Source organism: Nicotiana tabacum, chromosome 17 (assembly GCF_000715075.1).
Source record: "Nicotiana tabacum cultivar K326 chromosome 17, ASM71507v2, whole genome shotgun sequence".
Lineage (NCBI taxonomy): Eukaryota > Viridiplantae > Streptophyta > Magnoliopsida > Solanales > Solanaceae > Nicotiana > Nicotiana tabacum.
In genome coordinates, this window is record NC_134096.1 from 57,866,509 (window position 1) to 57,872,460 (window position 5,952).

The following is a 5,952-nucleotide window of genomic DNA, read 5'->3' on the forward strand; positions in this document are numbered from 1 at the left end:
AATCATTCGACTCCAACTCCCTAGCCATGCTGAACCGAATATCATGCCCGAGCCCCTCAATGAATCTACGGACACACTCTCTAACTATAGCGACCAAAGCAAGTGCATGTCTGGATAAATCACTGAATCTAATAGCATAATCCGACACTGGCATAGTGCCCTGGCACAACTGCTCAAACTCCGCGCGCCATGCATCTCGAAGGGACTGAGGTACAAACTCTCTCAGGAATATCTCTGAAAACGGAACCCATGTAAGTGAAGCTGACTCGGCCGGGCTACCCAACTCATACGCCCGCCACCACTGATAAGCCGCTCCCCTGAGCTAGAATGTAGTAAAAGAAACTCCGCTCGTCTCCACAATACTCATAGTACGGAGAATGCGGTGACACTCCTCCAGAAAGTTTGGATTGGAGGGTGATTCGTGTTTTTAGCATTGTTTGATATGATTTAAAGACTCGAAAAAGTTCGTGATGTGTTGGTATATTTTGTTGAGATCCCGAGGGTCTCAGGTGGATTTCGGATGTTTAACGGATCGAGTTTGGATTTGGATGAAATGCTGAGGCAGTTGATATCTGGTGCAATCGCACCTGCGTGAAAAGGGACGCATGTGCGAGACACGAGTCGCAGGTGTGAAGGAGAGGAGGCTGGTCAGCAACCGCAGGTGCGGAATATTTGGGCACACATGCGAAGGCGCAAGTGCAAAGTGGGCAACGCAAGAGCGGTTGATGGGTGCAGGTGCGGCGTATGGACCGCAGAAGCGGACGCGCAAATGCGCTACATGGAGCGCAGATGCGGGACTATTAGGCCGAGCTGGAGCCGCATATACGATGGAATTTCCGCAAGTGCGGAGCCGAAGAAGCGGCTATTTGACCGCATGTGCGAGAGTTGCTGTGCAGTGTCATTTTAAAGATGGGATTTGGCCCAATTTCCTTCATATTTCATTTTGGTTGGGCGATTTTTGGAGCTTTTGAAGAGGAGATTTCATCATCTATTATGAGGTAAGTAATTCCCACCTATCTTGAGTTAAATACATGGTTTTATATGGATTCAAGCATGAAAATTGGTAGAAATTGTGGGATTTTGATAGAAAACTAAAAATTGGTATTTTTGGATTTTGACCATGAATTTGGACATGGAATTGAAAATAAATTATATATTTGAGTTCGTGAGGTTATGGGTAATAGTTATCTTCGAAAATTTTTGGAATCCGGGCACGTGGGCCTGAGGGTTTCTTTATTGATTTTTCGAGCGGAGTTGGAAATTGTTATAAATTGATTAATTATGAGTATTAGATTATATTTGATTGGGTTGCATATTATTTGACTAGTTTTGGATCGGCGATCACCGGTTCGAGGTGTTAGGGCAGTGTTGGAGCCGGTTTTGGAACGTCGGAGTGAGGTAAGTCTCTTGTCTAACTTTATGAGGGGGAAATTACCTCTAGGTGATATGTTTGATGTGTGCTACTTGTTGTGGGGACTACGTACGTGCGGGGTGGCGAGAGCCTGTACGCAGCTACATTCATGTTATTGTCCGGGTAGACTTAGGTTCACATCATGCTATAGCTGTACTATTTGAGTAGTCTCTCGCTTATTAATTCCCCTGCTTTACATTCTATTTGAGACTAGACTTGCTATTGTAGAGACTTCACGGGTTCACGATTAGCCATCAGATAATATTCCTCCTCTTACGGCATGGCTCCGGTATATATATATATATATATATATTCACACGTTTATTCGTGAGTGGGGTCAAGGATCCATCAAAGCTTCTTATTCTAATGGGATCGGGCCGTTCGCCTCAGCAAGATTTTGTATTTCACTTCTTATGGGATTGGGCCGTTCGCCTCGGCAGAATTATGTATTTCACTTCTTATGGGATCGGGCCGTTCGCCTTGGCAGAATTTATGTACCACACTCTCATGGGAGCGGGCCGTTCGCCTTGGCAGGTTAATTGATTTATCATATGGTTCAGGACGTTCGACCCTCGGCGGTGCATAGTTTTATTATAATGTTGGATCAGGCCGTACGCCTCGACATTTCCTAAATAACATTCCCTTGAAATCATGCGTAAAACTTAGCAAGAAGCCAGTGTATCTGTAAATTCCGGATTTGAATTATGGTAGTCACATGATAAGTTTCACTATACCTATATATATGCTCCGGTTAAGAAGGAAATTTCTAATGAAGAGCTTGAGTGTTCCTCTTAAAGAGAGGGGATTTGTACCATGTGATTTATATTTATCTATTTCACTTACTTAATCTGCCTTATATTTACTACCTCTTTACTGTACCTTATGTTGTTGGACTACTAGCGAGTGTCGATGTTGACCCCTCGTCACTACTTCGCTTGGGTTAGGCTAGATACCTACTGGGTATACGTTGCTTACGCACTCATACTATACTTGCTGCACATTTTTGTGTAGGTACATATATGTCTAGAGGCCATGTGAGAGCAGAGGCGTGTATACATGCGGGGACCTAGGTGAGTTGCATCCCATTTGTCGACCCTCAGCCAGCAGAGTCTCCTTCAGAGTATTTACATTTTTCCTGTCCAATTTGTATTCCGGACAGCTGTTGTATTTTATTTTTATACTCCTAGTTAATGCTCATGCACTTGTGACACCGGGTTTTGGGATGATTATGGGTTGTTCTGTATTGAATTTATTAAAAGTATTATTATTTACTCTGTAAATCCCCATTCTTTACTATCTAATTTGAAGAAAAATATGATTTCAAAAGTAATAAATGAGAACCCAATTAAGTATTTATTGTTGGCTTGCCTGACAATGGTGTCCGGCGCCATCACGACCTTTATGGATTTTGGGTCGTGACAACATGGTATCAGAGCACTAGGTTCACTTATGTCTCACGAGTCATGAACGAGTCTAGTGGAGTCTTGCGGATCGGTACAGAGACGTCTGTACTTATCTTTGAGAGGCTACAAGACTGTTAGGAGCACTTCCCTTCTTGATTCTTCATCGTACAATTTGATTCCTTTGAGGCTTATGCATTTATTTCCTTCCCATTAAATCTTATACGACGTGAAACGCTTGTTATAAATTTGGAATCAAGGAATTTTAATGGCACTACTGATGTAGAGCAGGATGTTTCTCCCTGCGTATTCGATTGGGCTAATGTCGTCGCCTTGTGAAGGATGTTTTGTCATCTCAGATCAGTAGCTGTATTTCTGATGGTTTTGGGGCTATGCACCAATTGGTATAATGTTCACGAGTTGTTATCGCACATTATTAAAGTAATGGTAGGATACTTATCTACGTATATGGGCAATGAATGAATTAAAAGGAGGTTTTTCTCAATGCGTGATTCAGAGGTTCAGTATTTTATTTCTAGCAGAGGGAAAGACAATCGGACTAAGAATGTTCAGGTTGGATTGATGGAGTAAAGAGACTTGTTATATTCGAGTGTGGTGGAATATTCACCCGGGATGTGGTGTCGTCTTCCTTGATTGAATGTGTTAAGTTCGCCGGTGTTATGGCCTTCGTCAAATTGCCTTTGGTGCAGAGTATTGTGAATAATGTTAGGGAAGCGAATGTCAGATGTCACAGTGTGCTGTGGTTCAAAATCGAATCGGTAATTCTAATGTTGATGGCTCGAGAAGTATGATCTTCGGAGAGGTTTAGAGTGGTAGCGATCTATTGGTTCAAGTGTTACAAAGACCGATTTGGAATTGGGGCAACCACTGGGCAGCGAATGATGAGGAAGGACATGTGGGAGGTGTCATGCAGCGGTTAAACTTCTAGAAGGCCAAGTGTAAGAAAACAGAAGTCGAGTAGTTGCTTAAAGGATAGGGTTTGACCAAAGTGGGAGAGTGGCAGAGTAGCTTATGGGTTCTGTGGTAAGATATCCATACGCCTTGGGGGAAGTTAGAGTGATTTGGGATTCATGGTGGACAGTGACTAGGTCTACGGGCTTAATTTGGAATTGGCTGCTATATTGAGGAAGATTGGGTGTGACATGATGGAGTTACTTAATATGAAGCAGGATACAACATGACTTTGGATTGGAATGTATTGTTGCACCTTTAGTTGATGTCCATAAGGAGTGAACAAACTTGTACAACTGGTGAATGAGCACACGCTCAGGACGGTTTATTGGTTTCGTGGTAATTGTACTCAGTGTAGTGTTGTTAGAGGATGTCGGCATGGAATTTCCACAGGTGGGATATCTCCTGTGAGAAGGTTAGCGATTGCGTGGTGCTGATGAAGCTTCTACGAAGAATTTTACTGGTTATCTAGTAAGAGGTCGAATATGTGAATGTGGCTAGTGATTCATAATGTTCATGAAATGTTTAACATAAGGATTTTGAGGGATTTGACGGGTTGGTTGTGCAAGATCATGTCAATAGGAGATAAGGAATCTTGGTGGGTTTCAGAGTTATACAATGGTAGCTTTAAGCTAAGTGGGAGAGCCCTACCGTCTATGATTGTATTACGTAGTTGTCAACTTGTGCGGTTTCTGGTTATCGGTGTATTGACGGGTTATCATGACTAAGGAAAGAGAACATCAGTGGTAATATGAGCAAAGGATTTGAGGAATGTGTGTTGTAATTGGCCTTATCGATTCATGTTCAGGTTATGGGAAGACTCAGAGTTTATGCTTCGTGGGGATGTGATGTACAAGGAAAAGGAATTTAGTCGGTTGCTTCTTTGAGAGGGTGTACCTGTGCTAGCAGGGCCTTAGAGTTGATTATACTTGGGATCGAGTCAGAGTGGGTGACTCTCAATAACGGTCCTAGTGGATTCAAAAGTTAAAGTGTGGTACCTAAGGATTTCGAGTCCATAGTATGGCTGGGTATCGAGCTTTTGCAGCAGATTATGAAAAGGGGCTTGGAGTATTTTATGTTGTCTTAGGTCTGCGATGTAGCATTGGAGGAATAGGAGAAAATAACTTCGGATTCATAGGGGAATTATCAGAATGGGTGTACCCTATTAGTGGTTCAGGAGTTATGATGAAATTCTTGTACTCTTGCATATTGGCATGATTAAGTGCAGTGGGTAGCATGGGAATTAGAAGTTAAGGATCAAGGTTGCAGTTTGGTGTTGATGAGAATGTCAAGAGCTCGTATGAGCAGGGAGGAATTCAGATGTTTAGAGTGAGCTGGTATTGCCTTTAGCGTCACTTGAGATCAGTGTCCTGTGTAAGGGGCTTTGAAGCTAACACGAATCAAATAATGCCAAATAAAATAAGTCGACTAAGATATAGGATATCTAAACTTCTTTTAAGGTTGAGATAATTACAAAGGGTATTCAACAATTCAATTAAGGATAAGCAGCAAAAAAATAATCATAACCTCAATTAAGATTGAACAATTATAGGATGAAATAATATAAATTCCAAATAAAGATAAGTAGTTATGAAAAGATAGCATGGCTATAAAAGAGATAACAGTTTCAATTAAGGCACATATGAATCAAGTAACAATAATAGTGGATCATGAAGTAATTGATTCTAATTAAGCAGGTAGATGTGAGTCTAGTAATTAAGATATATAATCATAACAAGAACAACTGCATATTCAATGAATACAAGGACCTAAGAACCCTAAAAGGACAACTTTCTACAAATAAGTCCGAGCACGCACTCGTCACCTCGCGTACACAGACTACAATCAACATAGATGACTCAAATCCTAAGGGGTAGTTCCCCCACACAAGGTTAGGCAAGATACTTACCTCGGGTCAAGCTCAATCAATCTGTAAGAATGTCCTTTCCACGAATATCTGGCTCTGAATGGCCCAAATCTAGCCAAAAAGCAATTACATATCATAATTACAACAATAATAGACTCATCTAATTAACGAAATTAACATTTTAACGAAAATTCCGAAGTTAACTCAAAATCGCCCGTGGGGCCCACTTCTCGGAATCGAGTCAAAGTCGTAAAATATGAAATTTCATTCACTCACGAGTCTAACCATATCAAATTTACTAA